This window comes from Chamaea fasciata, unplaced genomic scaffold (assembly GCF_029207755.1).
Source record: "Chamaea fasciata isolate MVZ Bird 193981 ecotype frontalis unplaced genomic scaffold, bChaFas1.0.hap1 SCAF_3, whole genome shotgun sequence".
NCBI lineage: Eukaryota > Metazoa > Chordata > Aves > Passeriformes > Sylviidae > Chamaea > Chamaea fasciata.
In genome coordinates, this window is record NW_027094088.1 from 98,419,879 (window position 1) to 98,443,213 (window position 23,335).

Consider the following 23,335-nt stretch of genomic DNA (forward strand, 5'->3'; position numbering starts at 1 on the left):
CTCCCTAACAATAAGGATCCAGCACTGTGCACTGGTTGGGCTGTGGCAGAACTTCAGCAAGGGTGCAGACTGCGCATTTAGGTAAGGCTTAATCTGCCCATATGGTCTTGTAACATGATGTGTATTTGCTTTGTTCTGCTTGATTCTCATGTGCCTAGGTTTCCCCATGCCAATTTATCCTCGTAAAACTGAGTTTAATACAATTACCACAAGGAACCATGAAAACTCAGAAAATGTCTTTCTATCTAGGCCCACCTTTTAAAAAGTACAAAATGCCTGTAAATCCCTGACATATCTATCGTCATTGGAGACAGAGTCATGTCACCAACTTTGACCCCAATTTCAAATTCTTAGTATTTGTGTGACTGCCAGGTACGGCTTCAACAGCTACTGATCTGAGGCAGTCCTGTACTGACTGTGAAATCTCAGATGTGATCCCAGTTTAGATTATAATAGACTTTAATAATTCTGATCCTAGTGACATCCCAGTATACATCCCATAGTACAGCTGCTTGTTAGTTAAGACCAAAAATACCAAATCTACCCTTGAAGCAGACTGTCAAGTTTACAAACAACCAGCAGAGATCAAGGATTATTAACAACATCAGCTCTCAGAACTGATGTTGTTTTAAACAGTGTCTGTTTTGTTATCTATATCATCCATGACCTGTGTGTTATTCTCAAGGATAACAACAGCTACACCACCTTGAGCAAACTTCTTAGGAAACCGGAGAAGTAAATCACTAACAGAGAGTTCACAACAGAAAGCAGCCCAAGTGTCTCAGCAGTGAAAATATCTATTCGTGACTGGAGACAAAACTTGAAAGCCAATGAAACAAAACAGTATTAAAAGCTGAAGCTTATCAATATAGTAGAATTTTCCATGTGTATTTATAACTGAAAATATTATTTATATCTATACAGGATTTTAAATCCTCTCACCTTGTGTACAACAATGTTCTTTGCTTTAGCTCCAGTTATGGGGTGGACAGCATTTCTCAAAACCAAACCTCAGCAGAACAATACCCAACAGGGAGGGGCCAGGCATCTACAATTAATGTAACGAGAGCAAGCTGACCGGCGAGCCACGGCTGAAGTCAGAGACAGGAATGTAATTGCATGCCAATACAGCTGTATGAACCACAGGACAAAAGGGATTCAAACAGGAGCTTTCAGTAGCAGGATATGACCTTGAAGGCTCAGCTGTAGTAAATCGAGAATGGTGTTAACTAACACGTGGCTCTTTGCACAAACTTGCCTCCATCCTCATCCTCCATTGCAGGAATTCAGTGTGAAGGTAACAGAGACATGAATTGCTCTGCCTAATCACATCCAAGTGGAAGATACAAAGTAAAAAAATCAGTCAGGAAAGAAACACATTGGGGCATAAAAAACCAACAATGGACTCAGCAATGAGAGTGGGCTCTGTAACTTAAAAGCTGGGGGTAGTTCTCCTAGGAGCGGCTTTCCCTTCTGCAGAAAGCCACTCTTCCTTAGCCTCTCTCACTGCATGAATTCAGTTAGAAGACTTTCTCCTTCATCCCAGTGGTTGTGTCCCAGGCATCGTGAAATATTAGTGCTGTCAGCATTTGCAGCTGTAGGAAGTCAGATATAAGCCCTAGTACCACAGTATGCTGCTGGCAATGGAGCATGGTAGCCCTATCACCAGCTAGTGCATTCAGCACACAAAGAAAATAAACCACAGACTTGGTGATCAACAAAAGACCTGCCTGCTCATTCTGCCTGGAAATTCCCTCCTTTTGAGCTGGCTGTTAAAGTGCCACTCTTCTCTGAAAAACACCTGATGTAACATGACATCCTTCACCCAAACAAAGTTCCTCAGCAAAAGTTTCAGATCTGGGAGCTGAGGTAGATGAGTGAATCCACACTAGCTCCCCTGCAAAAGAGAAAAGGATTTTTAGGGGCACTTATCACTCAGCAACTCTGAGGACAAGCAATATGACAGATGTAAGGGCAAAAGTGAGGCACTGCAGCTCAAAACTATCTCTCTGGGTACCGACTTCCTGCTCTGGACACCCTCTATTCATAGGAGTCACCCTACCTTGCATGGCTGCCTGCTCTGTATTCCTCCTCCCCATTTTGGGGCCAGTAAGGCCTTCATTCTGAGGTTTGCAAATTGAATAAACAAAATGTTTTTCACTGCGAGGCCACATTCAGTCCTTGGTTTATGTTTGTAATGACATAGCCAAAACTACCCAGGAAGGAACCCAATGACATGCTTTCAAACGAGGGAGAAAGAGCATTACTTATCTTTCCAGGCCATTATATTGTTCCTGATAAAATCAGTAGGAAATTTGTCTTTGGTGTCAAAGAGAGTAGAAAGCTACACTATACATTTAAAATTGAGTTTTCAAGGTGTTTAGGGTTTTTTTTTTTAACCTTTTTTCAATGAACTTGCAAAATGGGACAAGCTCTTTTGCCACCAAAAAAAAAAACAAAAAAAAACAAAAAAAAAAAAAAAAAAAAAAAAAAACAAAAAAAAAAAAAAAAAACAAAAAAACAAACTAACAACAACAAAAAAAAAAACCCAGAAGTCATTACTCCTTAGCAGCCACTGTACATCACAGAAGCACTGTTTCTTAAAGGGCATCCCCCTTTCAGTGAAGAACTGCAATGCTTTCTAGTAAAATGCCTAAATCTAACTCCTCATTACTTCAAGTTGCCCACTCCATGGCCAGCCTGACAGCCTTGGAGCCTGTGAAAGGAGGAATGTAATGAGCATACATTAATGCTATACATTTTCCACAGTTCTTGTTCTGGTGTGACCAGATTTATGTATGGAGTAGTTTGAATGCAATTCATCAGGATTATACATAGCATTAGCTTCAACATTTTTGCAGGTAGCACCATCTCCAAACTCTCTTAGCCACATCTGTATAAAGGAACTGAGAAGTGGTGACACAATGTTCATCTGTTTTTGTGGCAAGACTCAATTAAAACAACATAACAGAGTCTAAAAAAATACTAATCTGTGAAAAAATGTGAAAGTGAGTTAAGTAAAACCTTCAAATATTCCCTTGTTCATGACAAGCTGTGTGGGCTGACAGCTTTTCCCAAGGGAGTGAGAGGTCTTAGAAAAAGCCGTGCTACAAAAGGACTGGCTGTTAAGGCAAATCCCCACCAGTCGGAGCCCTGAGGAGGGTGAAGCCCAGCTATTGATACCCAAACACAGAGAAGACATTGTGAAGAAAATATGGGGGATGAGAATGGCAGTGGAGGAAACAAAATAGGGACTGCCTCCCACACAGGGGAACAACAAACCTGTGAAAATAAGGAAGTGCCTTGTCACTAGACAGATTTTTAAGGAAGAAAGACATATCCCTTGACTTTCAAAATGCTACCTGGGCTATTAGCAATCTCCATGCTACCACAGCTTGAGGCATGGGAGGAGACAAGAAGGCAGGTTATTTAAAGCAAAATGGAAATACAAGGAGGGTTCTTTTCAAGTAAGAATCAATTCAATTGCTGCTATCTTCAGAGAGGACAAAAAAAAATTAATAAGGTGACCTCAAGTATTGCTGACTTCCCATTTCCATGCCAAGTTCTGCAATAGCCAGTGTTGTTCTCCAAGCACCAGGGTCCTCAGGCCTTGTTACCAGAGCTCTCATTTCTCAGAGAACTGCAGTTCAAGACACCATGTTCTAAAGCCTTTTTTCCCACACACAAGCTATAGCCATGAATGTAATGAAAACTGTTAGAAATAGTCATTTTAGACAGTCTCAGTTGGGAGTAGGTGAGAGAGAGGAATAAGAGCCACGTAATGAAATTTGAGTCTCTGAAGTTGAGAGTAACTTCACAGAACAAGGATTGTTGAAGGAAAGCAAAGTTCTCTTGTTCGTTTGTACTGTCCAGAGCCATAAATGGATTATAATTGAAAACAATAATAATAATTTACAGTTAGAGAGTGCTTATAATCAAAGAACTTAGAGGTGATTTTCAATATTTGCATTTCTCATATGCCACTTCACCTCTCTTTGTAGTTACTCCTATAGCTGTTGCATGGAATACTGTACAGGAGTACTGAAAGCCAAACTGCTTTGCCCCAGGACACAGTCAGAGCAGCTAACAGGACCACAAAATCCCTCCTCCCAAGCCCCAGATCTCACCTAAGGTATCTATACAGGCAATGCTGGTAAGTGATATGACTATAATGACTAAAGACAAAAGAAAACATTGAAGAAAAATTCAACACTAAAGAAAGACACAGACTTCCCTTATTAAGTACTCTAACGTTGTATCTCTGAGTCTCTTGTTCAGCTCCTAAGTTCTAATACTTGAGTAGTGAGAGAACAAATTACAAGAGGCCTGCATATGAAACAATATGTCCCACCCATGAGGTTGGATTTACTTCCCCAAAACTTTACTCCCCAAGAACCTTCCCAAAGGAAGTAAACCCACTAAGCAAGAGGAATCTATTTGCAACATCCATTCTTCACAGTGAATTGCCTAACATGAAGGTTGCTCCCACAAAGTGGGCAGAGTATTCAGCTGTGGAAGCATAATTAAAAGACATTTGTGAGTTCCTGGGAGCTCTCAAAGAGAAGATGTGGCCAGCAAGACCCAGGACAGTCCATTAGCAGCCTGGTTTTTTCATGACATGAACTTTCTTGCATATCCCACGGCAGTTTCCACCAAGAGCAGTATTGCATTTGTTTAAATTTGCATTAAGAACAGAAATACTTTGTTTCTTAGAAGGCAAAATCCTCCCAGCAATTACTTTACTAGATGAGCAACTCTGCTTTCATTTTAAAAAATAAAAGGAGCTGTCTCTGGTGAGTGTCAAGAGCTGCAGGGACTACATGGAGCTTGCGACACTCAATCTACCAAAGAGGTTCAAGGCAGCTCACAGGCGCAAGACAATGCCAGCAGGGCACTCACAGGGAGGTGACAACAGAACAGCCACATGGCCCTGCAGTATCTCTGACAGCCCTGCCCTGAGCCTCTGATGGTTTCCAAAGAGTCTGTGAGAAAGGATGCAGTGCCAACAAGCATAATTCCTTACTTTTCTCATATTCTACAGCTCCTCTCTGGACCTGGTAATGCTGAAGTTCATCTCTCTGAGCACAATTAAACAGAATAAAATATCAGGTTTAGCATCAATAATGGCTAAGACAGCTCACCTCCAAATCTCCCACCAAGCTGCACAGCCCTGAACACGATGATATCCCTCTCACTCACAGAACAGGCCTTTGTCCCAAGACACAGACACAAAGCCAGGAACAGTATGTACCATGCCTTGCTTTAACATATTCAAAGTTTCTTTTGGAAGGTCATCCTGTGTTGGCAATTCTGTGCTCAGGAACAGACAGCAAAAAAAAAACCACACAGCCCAGCTGAAGTGATGCTGGATGGGCCCTCACATCGTGAAAATTATAAATTTGTGACACGGTGCTGCTTAGGAGCTGCATCCACAAGCCTCACAGCACTGTGGGCACCCTGTGAACTCTAATAAATGTGGCAGAACAGATCATTAACTACCAGACCTATGACAGAGTATTTCTTGCAGAGGCACCATATATTTGCATCAAAAATGGGTGTGCTGCTTTTGAACAAATTACATGGAGACAGCAGTGTTTGTTTGCAAAGGCCTCACACACCAAACTAACATGATCTCCACAGAACTACCTTAGCTGACCACACAGCAAGCACCCTTGTTGATGCTGATACAAAGAAAACTACAATAATATAGGAAAAGTTTGGGAATCCCAGATTGTCCTTCCCCAGCTCCCAGTTGCTACTTGATGTCTATTTTCATCTCAAAATCCCTGAGAAAGACCTGGGGATTTAAAACATATTATCAATAATATATCAATAATATAGCAACATTTGTGGAACTTGCATATAAGTAGAAAAGTGGACACAGTGAAGACTTCAGAGAAATTACTTGAAACTTGGTCTGTGTGCACTGCTGGAATGCTTAATGCTTCTCCAGCAAAGTTCCAGTTTAGTTTTACAAGCATGGCAGCCTTTGCACATTAGCACATGTTATGTGAAACATCACCCCACTTCCCCAAAAATAGCAGCTCTAATGAGTTTCATGGTAGCTCGCCCGCTGATCAAACATGGGTTTATGAGCAATACAAGGAGCTGACAGGGTGCGTGCACCCTTGCATTGGCCCAAGTGCAGGCACGCTGCAGAATGGCTTCTGCCTGCACAGGCACTGTGTGCTGGCTAATGAACAGCAAGACACAAATACAGCCACACCACAGTTCATTAATAAGCTCAGATTAAATAGTAACAACCTTTTGAAAGTGTTCAACAAAATCTTTCAAAAATGTACTAGTCTGGATACACCTTTTTGTTGGGAAAAAGAAGCTAGGATTCATTGTTACACAGATGACAAAGGTTAAGCCTCTGTCCTCCAGGAGACATACAAGAGACAGAAGGAAAGAGACAAAAAGAATGCTTTCTCCCTTCTTCCACTAAATGCACACAAGTCCCTCCAGAAGCCAGCAGTAAGCCTGGGCTCCACCTGAGGGCATCATCTTGACACAAGGACGCACATTAGGTTTATATGCAGTACTCAATCTCAAAATGGGAATATTAATACTTATCTCCTACTCTTTAAGGCTCCTATAACAGGGCACAGGAGCTAGGCAAAGCAGTATGACTTATCAGAAGAGACCAATCATTGGTACAACTGGAACTTTGAGAGCCTAAAGTTAAATTTCTCTGACAAGGTAGATCACATTGCTTCTGTAGAAGCATGAAAAGCAGCCAACATGCTCTAATCCCAAATCCCAACGTATGATCAGACACATACTAGTCTTCTATTCAAAACATCACTATTTTGCCATGTGACAAGAAACACACACAACCAGAGAGAGACTGGAATGATAAAAATGTCACCTTGGTCCATGACCAGGGTGAAGGCACACGTCCATAGCTTGTAACACAACTAAGAGAGATCCTGATGATTGTGACTACAGTAGAAACATCCCAAGCACACAGCTTTAAGTCCAAGAGCCTTTAAACCACAGAGTCCAACACACTGCCATCATAGAAGGAAGGAGTTTTCACATGTGACAATTATACAAGAAGGAGTACCCCATCAAAATACCCAGGCAGTCTGCAAATCACTGCCTGCCTACAGCTGCAGGGCCTTTGAAGCGGGAGGTTGCTGGCCTTGAGCTGGATGGATTGATTAAACAGCCTAAGCTGGATATGACTGGCAAGGCTTTAAATTGGGCAAACCTACCCCAGACTGCCAAAAGCCTGTATTATATAGTCTTTAAGCTCTTCCCACCACCCAAAAAAGCTCAGCAAGGTGAACTGCTGTGCTCCCATCAGCTTCCCCCTACAAGATCTATTTCCCAGGAGGCAGGAACCAGGCCTAGTTACTATAATCAGGTCCCAACTCTTATGATCTTGCCCTCCTTTCAGCACTGGGAGCATATTTACCCTGGTATGCATTTGCTCAGCCTCTTACTATCACACATGCAATTAAGTTCAGCTTCTAAAAGTTCTACCTGTAATTGGAGCCAGCTGCAACCTTTCTGACACATACTAATTGCCAGTAATGATTTAAGTGCAGTCAATTCACATGCTGCAATTGTTTTAAATAAAGGAATCTCTCCTACTTTTCCCTGAGAAAAATCTGTTAATCTTTGCTGCTGACTTATCAAATCCTCCAGTCACCTGTTTGCCATCATTTTCATGAGCTGATAACGTGTTTATTAGAGCCATAATATGCAGGTGGAAGCATAAAGGTCTCATTTGGTGGAGTATGAATTCTGTCTCATACGTCTGTATGGAAAAGCTTGGTTTCACCCTTCAGCTTTGCCTCAGAGAAGAATAAGTTCCAAAATAGTATCTTTTATTCTTTTCAAACGAAATATTAGTCCTTTTAAGCTCAGCACATATCTCAAAGTACCATTTGGATGTGTATGACAGGTTGGTTTTTGTTAAGCTCCAGGTATCATCACTGCCTATGGTAAATCTATCTAGCCCTACTTAATTTTCATTTCATTGTATTCTCCTTTTAATTATTTTTCACATATAAAAGCGAGTTCTACAAAATAATAAAATGTCATGTGGATTCTGTAAGGCTGGTTTAACAGTGCTTCCCACAAACTATTTTAGTTTCCTGCAAAAGACCTGACCTGAGATATTGCAGACAACACACTTCTGGCAGAATGAACCCAGTAACTCTTTGGAAGTTTTGCTTTCCTTTCCAGAGTGTTTGGTGGTTATGGTTGGGGTCTGAGGTTTTTTTGGGGGGTTATATATTTTAGGGGTGGAAGTGGACACCTCAGACTGGGAAATCTGGTAGCAAATGGATGTTCTGCTGCAGCTGAGTTCACTGGCTCTTTGTCTGCCTTATGTGTATGTTGCACTGAATGCACTTAGCTCCTGGGGTTGCATATACTAAAACTCAGCTTTAAATGGAGTCTAACCCAGGTATCCTCTGTCTCTAGGAAGACATTCATAACCCTTGCCTCACCTGTGAGATTATGCAGGAGAAAAAAATATATGGACCAGAGCTGAAGCAAGGATGTTCTCACAAATATTTTAACTATCTGAAAGAGAAGAGAAAAAAGTAAAAAAAAAAAAGTACTGACCAGCCACTCAAGGAATCAAGGCAGATTTTTCATGTGAAAAAAGGCTGAATCGAAAGAGAAAATGTATAAGAAAGAAAAGAAAGCTGTAAACAAGAAGGAAAATTAAAACCTAAATTATGTTTGGGACAAACTTTCCAAGTGCAAGAGGAATTTAATCTGAGTTAGGATTCCTTGAATTGGCTCCTGAAAATATAAAGTAGGGATCTAATTCCAGGACAGTATGTGGTTTACTATAAAATAAATCTAGCATATAATAATTTCCTTCCACAATTCCCATGACTTGTGGCACAGACCCAAACCCTCTTCCATAATTCACGTCCAAACCTCCCAGAAGGGATGTGATGGCCAGATTGTTAGTTTTAGTGTATGAGTAGTTTGGGTGAAATGACAAATGCTAGCACTCAGTCATACTGTGGAGAAGAGATGACCACAGTCATGAGCAAAGGGCAGAGCTCCACTGGAAGTTTATTATTAGAATCTTGAATATGCGTAAAAAAGTTGTGGTTTTTTTAAGGTAAATAACATTTTCCTACCTAACTGGCCAGTCCTCAGGGACAATTTGTTAATTATTCCACAGCATGAGCCAATTCCTCTTTTCCAGAAAGGAGAACAGAATGTCTCAGCAGATGCAGTAGTCTACCGAGCTGATGTTCTGAGATGCCTTGGAACTCCTAAAGTCTGCTTCTATGCCCAGTAATCTCCTGAATCTGCATTTCACACAAACTCTGAGCCAGTGCTGACCATGCCCAGACTAACGCCTCCTGGAATAGCCTTCCCTACTGCTGAAAACCTTGCCAGAGTAAATAATGTACCAGTTTGCTGATGCAGCCTGTTCCAGAACTCCTCCTAGATTTAACCTTTCCAAATAGTCCCTAAATGTAAAATACAGTTAATCTATGCCTCTTACTCATCAGATTATTCACTCCAAATTTTATGTTTGTTGTTAATTACCCCCTTTTTCTTGCTGTTTGCAGATTAATCACAGATCAATCCAGCAAAACATGTGAGAAACAAGTCCCAACCTCATGGTCTTTGCTCACAACTCATTGCTCCTGATACAAGTGATCATTTCTACCAGATGTTATTTCCTCCTTGTCCCTGACTACCTGGCTAAAATTCTCAAACTGAGGAGAATACTGACAAGTATCAAATATTGTATTAATGTTTGACACAGCATTACAGAAAAAAAGGCATTTCTACTAAAATTTGTGAACATTCCAGATTCACCAGTTTTTCTAAAAATACCTCTTAGATACCCCTGTATTAGCAAATGAAAAAGAACTGGAGAATATAAAGAAAAAACAATGAAGAAAGAAATGGAAAAAACCTTGCAACATTTGACTGTAAAAGCTATCATTGAAGACATCATATTATGCAGTCAGTTCTATATAACCACCTCACCTAAAACTTGTGGCAGTTAGAGATAATTCACCAGTGGAAAGCAGAAAGGCACAGGTCTGCCTCAAAGGGCCAGCAACATCCTTTTTTTTCCTCTCAGAGCAGTTCCTACTTCATGTGTGGTGTCCCACATGCCCATTGGACCACAAGTTCTAAGGAGGAGCACTAAGCCAGTTATTCCTGTTTTTGAAGGGGAAGTGAGGGGAGAGACAGGAGGAGGCGAAAATGGTGGTGACTGCTGGAGAAGCAGAATTTGAAGATCAAGATTTCCCAACTGAGATTAGAAGAAAAAATGACTGAAAAAAAGAACTATATCTCCTGGGATGTTTTCCAACACTTCCCAAAATATATCTAAACAGCACTGGTCTTATCAGATAGGGGCACTGAGAGATGGATGTGAGCCAGCTGACAGTCATGTGAGTAAAGGAGGGCAAGGGACAGCCAACATGAAAGTTCAGGCTGCTGCAGAGCAGGGGAAAGCATGTGCAGCTATTTCCCAGGCTGCCCCTTAAGCATAGAGAACGAGAGGAATACCACAGAAACAAAGCAGGCCATGCCCAAACCCCTGGGTGATAAACATTTAAGGACAGGGTAGAAAAGAATTGCTTCGAGCCATATCAAACCCAGCAGTGCTGAGTTCAGCCTGGGCCAAGGCACTCCAGCCCAGCTTGCCAAACTTGGAAGTGGCTCCATACAAACCTAAACAGCCTCTTACCTTCCTATCTGATGGGCTCTTAATGCAGTTCCTCCATCTCCCACGTGTGAACAGTTGTAATGTTGTGTTCTTACTTGCTATAGGATACCAGAGCTGTAATAGCAGGGGAAAGGCTGGAGAGAAATCAGGATAAGAACTGAGGATTAAAGAAAATTTTATTAATTGTCATTAATAAAAAAAAAAAAAAAAAAATCCTAAACAGAGTTGCAAGTTTCTGTATTTATCATGTGAACTTCCCTTGAAAACAACAACCCCTAGTCCCCTGAGGACTTTTCCAACAGTCACTGAAGATATCTAATGAGGCAATATTTAAGAGACCTAATTATAAGAAAAAATAAACCTTGATAACAATCTTATTCCATGTAAAGCTCAAATATGACTCAGAGTTTATTTTAATAATCCTCTCAGGTTAACACAACACAGTCCAAGCCACACTGCAGCAATGCAGCTACTGAGAGATCGTGAAGAGGAGCTAGGAAGTCACCCGCAACAGGATGCCTGACCAGAGGTGAAAGACCAGAGATGTGCTATGGAGGGCTGCAAATAGCAGCCTTGAGAAAGCAGGGCTTTGCATTGCAAACTCATATCATTATATCAATTTTGGCCACTTTGCTCTGATCACCTGTGTCAACAAGGCATTTCCTCTGTTCTGTACCTTGAGCCACATTGCTGCACCTGCCCTTGAGGGAGGAGTTATTGGATTAACCCAGCTTCCTCTTATCTGTGTTTACTCACCAAAATTACTCTGCAGAGAAAACTCCCTGAAATCAGTCCCAGAGACGCAGTTTCACTCATATGCAAAAACTCAGATGTAGCAGTAAGCATGCAGAGCTTAAAAAAAAAAAAAAAAAAAAAGTTACCTCATTGTGAGTAACCACCACAAGCCAAGCTGGGTGAAGTCACTGGGGATTTTTCTTTCCAGCACGCCCACACCGCTGGGACTCTTTCAGAGGGACAGACACCTGCAGTGCTGCTGGGCAAAGGCAAAACTTTTTCCCCCACTTTCCCTGAACAGGGGGAGAAGAAAGTGGGTAACCACCAGAACAGACAAGGAAACAGGTTCAGACATGTTACTTTTACTGCTTGTGCCGAGCCAATAGAAGAAAAAAAAAAAAAAAAAGAAAAAAAAAAAAGTGGAGTCATAAGGAATTCTGCTTGCTAACATTAGTGTTGGCTTTGCTCCAAACCCATGACCCTTACAACATGTCGCTATAGGATTGCTGGGCAAGCTGCTAGAGTCACTGAAGCAAGAGAGAGAAATCCCCAGATTTCCTACTGTGTGTAATTCTGCATAGCATGAGCTAACCATAACCCCCCTGAGATAGCTATTGGTTTTAGTCTCAGAATGGCCCCAAAAATATATATACACACACACACAAAAAAAAGAAAAATTATACACAACATTCACCTTTAAAGCAAGGAAGATCTAAAATTCTGATAACCAAAGACAATAGACTTCAGCGACATTTTGTTACTTAAAGCAGCCTACCAATCCTGAACTGGGGATAAAATCTCAGAGCTGCATACCCAATTGCTGAGATGGAGCAAGATACAGCTCCCAAAGAGTCTTCCCACTGAACAATCGGCTTCTTCAAGGTGAGCAGAGATTTCAACTGAAGGATAAACAGGAAACTGCTAATGACAACCTTAAAAGGTTAGATAAGGAAACAGGTTCCAAAGTACCTTATATTTATCTACTTGGCTTTCACCTGCAGATACTTGTCACCACTTACTGCCTCCTCTGCAGGCCATTAATGACCCACCATACTGCTTACAGAAGATTTCACAGTAAGTCGTTTGAGTGAAAGAACTGTAAACTCATATCTACTTGGGAAAAATTGAAAATATTCTCCTTAAAGGCAAAGGAAATGGGCTACTTCTTTCACCTGTAAGTGGTAATTTGCCTCTGCTGAGACCATTCTCTAATAATATAAGCCTTAGTCAAAACCAGTGACTTTCATCTTAAACCCAGGAACCCCAAAGATACTCCTTTGGCACATCTGCTGAACCTTCAACATACTATTTTCTATGGAACTGCATTTTTTCACAGCATCCTGAAGCTCAGGAAGCTCTCATCATGACATCAGGGCCAATTCAAAATTCAATGAAGACGAAACATACTGATGTAACTGACGCAAGTTAAAGTTGGATCTTGCACCTTTCTAAGTCTTTGTGGCACTTCTGCAAACAGACAAGCAAATCCTGGTCAAAACCAGCCTGTGCCCACAACTATGCCTAGCTGCAGTTTCAAATCAATAACGCCACCATTTTGCAAAAGTGAGAAGGAGAGTACAGTATCGGCATACTGAAATATTTTCTTAGCCTATCTTTCTAAGTACTTATAGCAGTGTTTCTGTAGTCCCCTTCTTCTGTCAAGTGGAAAATTTCTGAGATTCCAGAGGCCCACATGTGACTTGGCTAGAAAAAATGCAAGGCCCAACCTTTTAGCACACAGGCCACCCACATGAACAGATCACTCACAGGACCTGGGATAAGAAGTCTGAACTCTCATATAAATCAAGAGTTTGACCTTGGATGGGTTTAGCAGAGCTTAGAATCAAATCTAGGGAGTCAAACACACATGAATACTGTGGCCCTTTGCTGCTACAGCTTCCCAAGAGGAGAAGACAATGATCCATGTTGAAGAATAACTCAGTTAACAGGAATGTGGAGTGTTGACAGATGTATATTGGAATACTAGACATTTCAAGCTGTAGGGAAGAAGAGATGGGAAAACACAATTTCTCACCAGAGGAAGGAAAATTAGGACAGAAATTTAAAAGAATAATTGACAAATAGCACTGTCAAATACAACCTGCTAAGCTGAGGGGACCTCCATACCTACAACATAAAATGTATCTAAGGTATTGTGATGACTTGGGACCACAACATTTTCAGGTTTTTTGTGAGTTTACATAGCTGCAAGACAATCATTTTCCCCAATAAAATCATTCAGCAAGCAGGTTTCTAGTGATTTACTCGACTTCTAAAATAAACACTATCACAGCTGATTATAAACACTTAGCTGTGCTGTAACTGCTGTCATGTTCAGATATACAGGAGTAAAACACTACCTTCAATAACAATACCAGAAAAATGACATTCATTTTCTAAGTCAAGCAAGGTCTTACTTTCAGCTTGAGGGCATTCAGCTGTCTGCCTGTAATATGGGAACTTTTCAATGTCATCTCCAGGCAAGCCCAATGTTCAGGGAAAGTTCTACAAATCAAAGCACAGACCATATGATTTTGATGACAACCCGCTCACCCAAAGAGAAAAGTGCAGGATGCATGCAATCCCTTGCCTCTCCCCAGTCAAACCAATACCTTTATTTCCCCCTGCAATGGTTTATATACTGAAAAGAAAAATAACAATGGCTATTAACCATCTGCTTCTCACCCCATTACAGCTAAAATGTGGTCAACTGAATAATTTACTTCTTTTTGCTCTGCCTGGAAGATAAGACTGGTGGGAAGGAAAATTATATTCCCAGCTCCTAGCACAGGAACAAACAAGGGACCTTCAGCAAATGAGAGAGAGATGAGAGAGAGAGATAAGGAGGCTCCTATTTTCTCGTAGAGATGGAAGTGGGGATATGCCAAGCACAAGAAGGCAAACCTGCAACCAACAGGGATGTTTGAAGAAGCAGTAGATGGGAGAGGAGCCTGGAGAGACCCCCCAGGGGAAAAACACAGTGCAGGGAGTTCTCAGTGCCATATTCAGAGCTGCAGAATACACACCACATGGTGATTTTCAATATTATTACAGTTTTCTGAAACTAGTTAACAGGGTCCCCCTGACAGCCTGAGAAGTTTTCATGAGACAGATTTGGTGAAGTGGGTTGAAATAAATTCATGAGAAATGCTGGACTTCCTGAGTCGTGAAGAGCACTGGAGAGGCAGAAAGAGAAGGGGTAGGCAAAGGTACAAGCTGACTGTCACACCTGGGAGCATGGTGTTGGCCTGCACGTACACTGAGGGCTGGTGCCTGCTGATAAAGAGGCAGCATTTTTACCTCAGGGTAGCCAACATGCATGTCGAGGTAAAATAACAGTGACAATGAGGCACTGCAAGTTTTACCATGAAGTGACTTGCCAAGATGAGTATTGTACCCTGCCTGGGGTTGACCTGAGGGAGTTTACCTCATGGTAAAACTAATGTGTGCTGCCTTCATTGAGATTTCTTATTCAGACAGTTGACATGTACCTTTGTTACCCTGAGGAAAAAACACTCAGGTTTTTCTGACAGTGAAAATATGATCATTCACATCTTGCTGCCCTGTTCAAGAAACTGAAACCATTTTGCATTTGCTCTGGGTATCATTAGTAATTTTCCTTCACTTACTTTCACTTAAAAGCATATAATTTGACCAATATACAGATGCATATGCTCACCAGACAGGCTTCTGCAAATTTTGCAAAGAATTTTTTCATATACTGCAGATGGACTTTACTTTTCATTTCTGCACAAGGCCATGTTTAACCATGCCATTTTCTTGCAAACATTTAAGAGGAAATTAACACAACACAAATTAAAATTTTAACCAAAATCGCTCTGGAGGAATAACCTATCTCCTTCTTTTAATTAAAATAAACCTTATTGTACCGCTTTTATAAAAGGAATTAAAAGTCAACACGCAGGTGAAAACGCTTTCATGCATATATAACTCATTATTCTGCTCATGTGCCAGTATCACAACACACCAAATAAATACATATTAAACTTTTCACAACTATTAATTATTGAGAAGAAAGCTAAATTCTTGCATGAATATTATTACAACATTATCAGAACCTTCCACACCAAACTCACTGGGGATCAGTTTCATACTCCTTGCATCCCTCAACACATATGCTGGGCAATAACTATAAGCAATTTAGGGTAGGGATGACCCTTCCTTGTTTAAGAAATGGTCAGTACTGTATATAATTTCACTCCTACTTCACTGCAATAATGATCTGGGACAATTAATAGCAATCTTAATCGTTTATAAATCCTTTATATAGGGTTTTAGAGAGAGGCCTTTTAATTAATCTTGGCCTCTCTATAGAAATATAGCATAGGAATTGGATTGTTTTTAAGACGCCTCCTTCAGTCAGGCAAGGTAGAAGAGGCTGGTCAAGTTTTTTCCGACCCTCTTCCACATGTCCTACCCCAGAAAAATGACCTTTCCAACTCCACGGGACCATGAGCAGCCAGCAGATGGATACAACTGGTGGATGCTCTCCCATTACAAAACTCTACAAGGTTGTGCATCTGCACACAACAGTCAGAAACACGTGGTGTGCCTGCATTAAGCATTTTGTACTCCGTGGTAGATAAGCTCTCAGCTGCTACCCCTGGCATTTCCCACCAGGCTAACAGAATACTGCAGGCACACCCTGGCCAATATCCAATGTCTCACATCTGCCCTGCACCACCATTTTGGGTGTCTCTGCCCTTTGCATGATCACATTAGGACTTCAAGAATGTGGGAGACCTATGCAGCTACATCAGTTTCCAGGAAGCTGGGTCATATATCAGGCAGGATTTAAGCAGGCACACATGAACATCTAGATTTGGGCTTAGATACTCCTCTCAACCCTCTCAAAAGACTAAAGCTTTCCAGGCTTCCATCTATATAAACACTGAATGTCTTTGTAGAAATAGTTTTGTAGTCACAACTACTGCAGTGATAGCAAACTCACAAGCATAAAAACCACCTTCTTATCCATCTCCCAGAGTACTTCAAAGGTCAGAAGTGTTTTTCCACCTGATTAATTTGTTTTCACTACAGGAAAAATTTATGGATTACATAGTTGCTCTGAGTTGAAATATGCAAAGATAGTATTAGCAACCAATGCATTATACAATGCAGTAAAAGATGGCCTAGCATTTCTTCTGTTTCAGAGGTTGGGTCATACTTCCAACCCTTATTTTACTGATAGAAAGGTTAAAAAATTAGTATCCCAGTGAAAGCCAAAATCCTTATTGCCATTACTTTCATTTGGGGCCTAGAAAAACGTCAAATATTACAGGAATCAAAATGCAAATTACAAGGGAAAACACCCAACAATCTGAAGGAAGACCAAATCTGCCATGCCCTCATGTCCGGCATCCCACTCCTAGCAGGAGCATTTAATCACTGCCTCAGATTTCAAGAAAGACAATAACCCCATAATGCACCTGACCAATTACAAAATGCTGTATACGGATAAGGGAAAATCCTTCCTGATCCCTACAGAGACTAGCCAATGTGCTCAAATATGAGATTTAATTAAGCCTGTATTATTACTTCAAATGTTACAACTGTTCATAACGTTTTCTAGGCCCTTTTCAATCCAGCATGGCATTCACGTTTACAGCCTCCCGTGGCTCAGAAGTCCACCAGCTCAGCCTCACGCTGTGAGGTACCTTCTGTGGATGAATAAAATTTACTGGCCCGTTTGCCCCATTTTCTTAATACAACACCATACCAGGCAGAAACCTAAAGCTTTTTTGATGATGTCGTCCACCTCAGGCTGTCACCACCAAGTCCACATGGACGTTGGCTGAGTGATAGAGTAGGGAGGTTGAGAGGAGGAAAGGAAATAATTGAAAAGGTGCATCAGGACTAGCAGCACAAACGCCTCTTCAAGCTTGCCTAGACACCCTGAGTTTGCCTGTGTGTGCAAAATTAGGATTATATCTATAATGGAGCAATTATTAATAAAAAACAATAATTAATTATATTATTGTTACTTCAACCTCCCTTCTAGAACATCCTCTGCTTTCTGCCTCTGCAATCCCACAAAAATTTACTTTTAACATGTTGAAAGCAGCAGATAAGAGAGAAACAAAACCTCAGGTCCAACTATAAAGAGAAAAGGAAGGAAGGAAGAGGGAAGGCAAAAAGTTAATAATTGTTCAGAATCTGAAGCCTACAGTAAAGAGGGAAATAGTTTTGTACTGTTAAACAAACACCTTACTAATGACAGTCTCCTGCCCATTTCCCACAATCCTACGGACAAGTTAAAAAAAAAAAAAAAAAAGAAAATAAAAAAGTAGGTTCAGCCTGTGCCCTCCAAAATGCCGGTTCTGAAGAAAATTACTTGGAGGGGTTAGGAAAAAGGGGAACTGACAGGGAAGTCAATTCAGAGAAGTAAACGTGGTTTTGGAAATTCTTCTCCCTGAAATTTCACAGTACCTCATTTTGGAAACTCCAGAGTAATACTTCAGCAGTCCTGGAACAGAGTGAGACCCTTGGCAATGCCAGCTGACAATCTGCCCCAAGTGTGGCTGCAGCACTGCACAGCCAGCGAGGGTAGGAGCCCCACAGCCCATCAACTGACTCCAGGGGCCACATCTGAACTGGAAACTGTTTTGTACAGGGGAAACAGGAATTTCCAATGGAAGTTTTTGCTTCTGAAGGAATTAGGTGTCTTCCTGTAAACCTGTATGACTTCAAAGCAGCTTATCAATAAACCAGAGTGAGTTCAGCAGAAGTCCACCAGCACTGGAGCAATTGCCCAATATGCAGGGGCTGAGGGTGGTGGGCTTGTCCAGCTTGAAGTGATGGCTATAGAAAAACAGCAGCCCCCCAGTGCTTATGAGGATAACCAGCAAGGAGACAGAGGCATGTTCTTCACAGTGGTACATAGCGGGAGGGCAGCGAGCATAAGCTGCAACTACGGTTCAGACTGGATTTGAGGAAAGTATTTTTTCACAATAAAAGCCTTTGAAATCAAGCAAGAGAGCAGGTTGTCCAAAGAGGTTGTGCAATCTTCATTCCTGGGGGTTTTCAATACCTGACTGGACAAAGCCCGGAGCAACCTGGTCTGATCTTTTAGCTGGCCCCATTTCGAGTAAAAGGTTTTACATGAGGCTTTCTAAGGTCCCTTCTAACCTGGATGATCTTAGGATCTTAAAACTCTGCCTTCTCCATCACACGCAGATTTAAAAACCGTTTGGAGCAGATGAACTCATTCAGATGCAAACCACACCATCCCCTTGCATCTCCTTTAAATTGTGTTAGAAATCATTTAGCTTATCATCATCATCAGTGCCCATCTATCTGCAGTTTGTGTGACTAGAGAGCTCATCAAGTAATTCTGTTATCTGACACTTGTTTATAAACCTTTCTACAGCATTTACAAATGCTGTGCAAACAGTGCGCTAACGATAATGAATTGAGGTTCCTGTAACATTCAGACCACACCCTTCAGCCACCAATTCCCTGCAAGGTTAAGAGAGGCTCTATCCCATCCCTTTAGCTGTTTTAGTTCTGTGTCTTTATTAATTGTATTGCCTGTGATGCTGAGGGGCCTGTTTGCCCTACAGCACGGCATCATTAGGCTTTACTATCATTACCTACCTAAAAGTTTTGAGGAGCAAGCAGAGCAAATGTAGCAACCCCTTCTAGGTACTAATGCTTTTCTTCCTGTTAATGTCATACTGGTGAAATCTGTCAATATCAAACAATATAGTGTCTAATATATAGTGTCTAATGGAAGACTTTGACAAGCTCTCAGCATTCTTGAGATCAGCCTCTGAAATGGGAGGAAATTCAGCACACAACTGGTCCATATGGGTCCTAAGGTCATTAAAGTCCAACACAAAGTATATGAAGTCACTGCAAAGATTCTAATAAAACTTTACAGGCTTTGGAACAAGCAAACAGAACAGGAACAGCAGATTGCTATGATTTTGGAGAGCTTTGTGATTTTCCCGTTTGGCAAAGCAAAATGTTAAGAACAGGAATCTAGGGAACAACAAAAGTATAGGCTTCAAACTTTTCACTGTCCTATAACACAGTAACATTGCACATTTGACTGAAATGTGACACAATAAGTGCTCAAACTAGATCACTTTTGAACACTGTGAAGTGGGATTACATTGGAAATTTTTAATTGCATGTGTTTTCCCTCCCTTTTTATTTCTATTTTTGTACAAGAATAAACCATTGCTGGCTGAAAAGATGCAAAACTGGGGTTGTAGTGTCTAGAAACTACAAGATTAGACTAGTGGAATCTACCACACCTGCTGCTCTTCTAGATGCCCCACACAACAGCACTTTTAGCAAGAATTACTGAGTCAAGAGATACCTAATTAGCACTTTGTCTGCATCTGACCTTCTGCATCTGACCCAGGTGCAGAAATTAATATGATAGCTGAAGTTTCAGTTTTCTAGTTTTCTGTTTTTAATGAAAAAACTGCTCTTCTGTCAAGAAAGAGTTTAATGGAAGTTTTTTTGAGCAGTCCCATTGACAAGTACTCTCAAGGCCCATTAATTCACCCAGTAAGGGCATTTAGTGTCTCTAAGTGCTCAATACTTTTGTACTTGACCCTCTGGGATCAACATAACATGATACTTAGAGGCAAAAATGCACATTCACTGGCAGATTTAACTGGGATGGATGAAGCATTCAGCATTGCCAGCTGTAACCTCCATCCCTCTTTTGGAAGCTATCATCCCAGAGAGGCTTTAGCAGAGCAAGTATCCCCTCTCGAGTCAGCAGGGTTTACAGCCTGAAGTCAGCACGAGCTCACGGGAGGACAGCAGGCTCTCAGCTCCCTGGCCAGGGTAGAGGCACACATCACATCCCGCCGGCCCATGGCAAGGCACAGGGTGGGGAAGGAAGGGAGCTGGGAGCTGTTTCTCCTTCAACTGCCTCTGACTGAACTCTCACCAAGCATGAGTCAACACCCAAAGCCGGTTAGCGGGCTGCCAGCATACAGCTCTGCTGGTTTATAAAAAGGAATGACCCTATAAAAATAGTTAGGGCTCAAACCTTCAGCATGCACATCTGCTCTTTGAGACAGACTCTAAGGTCACTTTGAATCACGAAATGAAATACATGGCTAGTGAAATCCAAGAAAAATGACTGCCTTTCCCCTTGAGTTTGAACTTTTATCTGCTCATCTGAACATTTTGCAAAAAACAACAGAAAACCTATTACAAAGATTGCTGGGGCATGAAATGATTGAGAAATATTTGCAGTTTGAAAGCAGTTTCACTTCCTGCCTGATACCACAATGAAGCTTTTTAATAAAGTTAACATAGCTGTTGTTTTACATCTATGTCCTTATTTTGTCTGCTTTATATTTCTTGAATACTTATGTTTTTAAAAAACCCACATCTTCTAAAGCCAGAAGTTCCTGAGTTTTCATTGTAAGTCACACTGCTGATAATGTAATAATGTTTCTAATAATAATACTTTATGCTTACACTGTAGAGTAGCTTTCATCCAAATACTTCAATGCATCCTACCAATTTTAGTTAAGCTACCTAAATATAAGCATACCATTTAACAGCTGGGCAGCCTGAAAGGTTTTGTGACCCTCTTTCCACAAGCATAGAGGCTGAAGAAGTATGTTATGGAGTCCTGAGTTAAAATACTCCAGAAACCATTAAACTATACTGCCTGTGCAATACCTATTCACAGTAGTTAAGCTCCAGAGCTGAGAGAATACTAATTAAATTAATTTTGCAAATGCTTGTGTGCTGCTATTTGTAAGGTTGTGTTCCAATATGCAGACAAGCTGTTAGATAGTCATAAAATGTATTTGTGAGTCGTGAAAGTAATGAATTTCAGCATGAATAACTATCTAAAGACTGTCCTACGGAATAGAAAACATAACAAAAAGCTATCATATGTCCCCTACTATTATTTTTGGTTACTTAAAATGTTTCAGCTGCCCACTCAAAAAGCCACGTGAGTACTATCGTAATCTTGCAGGCTCTGTCTCTTTCTAGAAACTACTTGCACAGCGTCCAGAATAAAAAAGCTAAATTTGTTCATTACATTTTTAACCAATACAGTTAAATACAAACCCAAATACCATTCTGACCCACAAAGGAATTGCTACAGGGAAGGCTGGCCAAGTGTTCTTGCTTTTAATTCCAAAGGAGACTCACTGGTTTCTTTGACAGCCTTTTCCAAGGTGGTGTCATTGGCAGTGGTGGCATGTCCATTACCCCATTAAAATCACACAGCCAAACTTTGGTAAGACAGTGATAACCCAGCCCATGCTCTGCACTGCCTCAAAGGTCATGTTTCTTGCATCTTTTTCTGAAGCCATCTGAGGGCACCTGTTGGCTGTTGGACTTGCTGGACTCTGGGCCAGTTGTTGCAGGATGATGGACATCTTTATAAAACTAAATAATGTGACAAATACGTTAAAAGACTTTTCTTTTAACCATTTTCTTCCTATATGGAAAGTTAGGCATGCATATTTAAACTTAAGGTTCTTATTTCTATAGGGCTAAATGAGTTGTAAGACCCACAGTAAAATATGATTATGGTTAGTGACAAATGTGGGAAATACGCAGTAAGATAGGGTGTGAAGGACAGGAAGTAAAGATAGTATCTGGGTGATTCATGTGCACCTCTGTCTTCCAAACAAAAAATTTATTGCCCAGGGACAATCCCAAAGTGAGCTGGTGTGAAACCATCATAAGATGTCCATGCCTTCTGCCTAGATAGACTTGTGTACTTCAGATCCTTCCAGTGCATCACTGGAAGGTTTATGCACTAGGACCTGAAATGAGTGGAAATAGCAGAAATCCAAGAGAAAAGATTTTTCCAATGTGAAGAGTTTTCTTTCCCCTTCAGGGAGTCCTGACAGCAGTCTGAGGTTTTCACTCTTCTCTGTCTCAACTGGCACATTGCCCACTGCTCACCATGACACAGGGAAGGCTGAAGGGCCAGGGACACACAGGATTTGCAGCACATATTTCCAGGTGGGCCGTGTAGACCTGCAGAATCTCTAGTGCTTTGAAATCCTGCTTTTATCCTTCCTACTTTCTTTAAGCATACTATTTCTTTTTTGTTTCCTTATCTTGACTACTCACTCAAACACACAGGGACCATCAGGTCACCAGGGCAGGGCTGGGCTGGCAGCGTCCCTCTGTGCATGCAGACTTTTGCACGCACACGCCTGGCAGGATGACCATGTTTCAAGCATAACACCAACAGTGGACGACAAACAATTCAAGTGGAATATACAAAAGGAAACATGGAAATTGGAGAACAACTTTTCCCTGTTTCAGCAGGAAAAGAAAAGGATCAATTCATAACAAGAGATAAGGTTTTATAATGATGGAATAATCACTGTATACTTTTTTTCAGGTAATTTTCAGAATTTCCACTGTCTGTGTGAGCATGTCTTCTATACCCATACCCCTCATCCTTGCATTGCAACCCACTAACCTTACTCTTTCCCAATACCTTCAAATCCATCACTCCAGCTTCTTATGGCTGTAAAAACTCCATACAGACCTACATACCTGGAACATAAAAATCTATATTCATTTTCCGGCTTATAAAGAACATTTAGGACACACTCCAATTCCCTGAACCTCCTGTGTTCTTCAAATCCTCTTCTCTGCATTGCCTAAGATTTAGAACAAACCCTTGTATCTCCTTTTAAAAAAGATAAAGGCACAAAGTGCAATGTTAGGAGTGCTGCGAATTGCATCTCTCCATACCTATTTTCCACTAGATCTGAGCACTTGTCAGTCAGGGTGCTAGCTTGGCTTGTCTTTGCTCCAGAGAGGTCAGGCTGTATTTCTTCATCCTGTTTGTCTAACATATAAAATATATATGCATCTATCATACGAAGAATGGATGCTACTATGTTGATGGGCACTGTAATAAATTACAGGTTACACAATAAAACA

At 41.0% G+C, this 23,335-nt stretch overlaps 1 long non-coding RNA gene across 6 annotated transcripts in view; it reads right to left on the minus strand.

Annotated features, from left to right (window-relative positions):
* Positions 1–12,337, minus strand: part of LOC136287292 (uncharacterized) — a 180,801-nt gene extending 168,464 nt beyond the window's left edge. For 4 of the 6 annotated variants that reach the window (XR_010720133.1, XR_010720132.1, XR_010720130.1 and 1 more), the window contains exons 1-3: positions 12,224–12,337; positions 11,432–11,527; positions 10,697–10,809 (exon numbers count right to left, since the gene is read on the minus strand). This is a non-coding gene — a long non-coding RNA (uncharacterized lncRNA). Of the gene's footprint in view, positions 1–10,696; positions 10,810–11,431; positions 11,528–12,104 lie in introns of all 6 variants that reach the window. The other 2 variants (XR_010720135.1, XR_010720131.1) reach the window with 2 other exon arrangements.
* Positions 12,338–23,335: the final 10,998 nt, after the last annotated feature.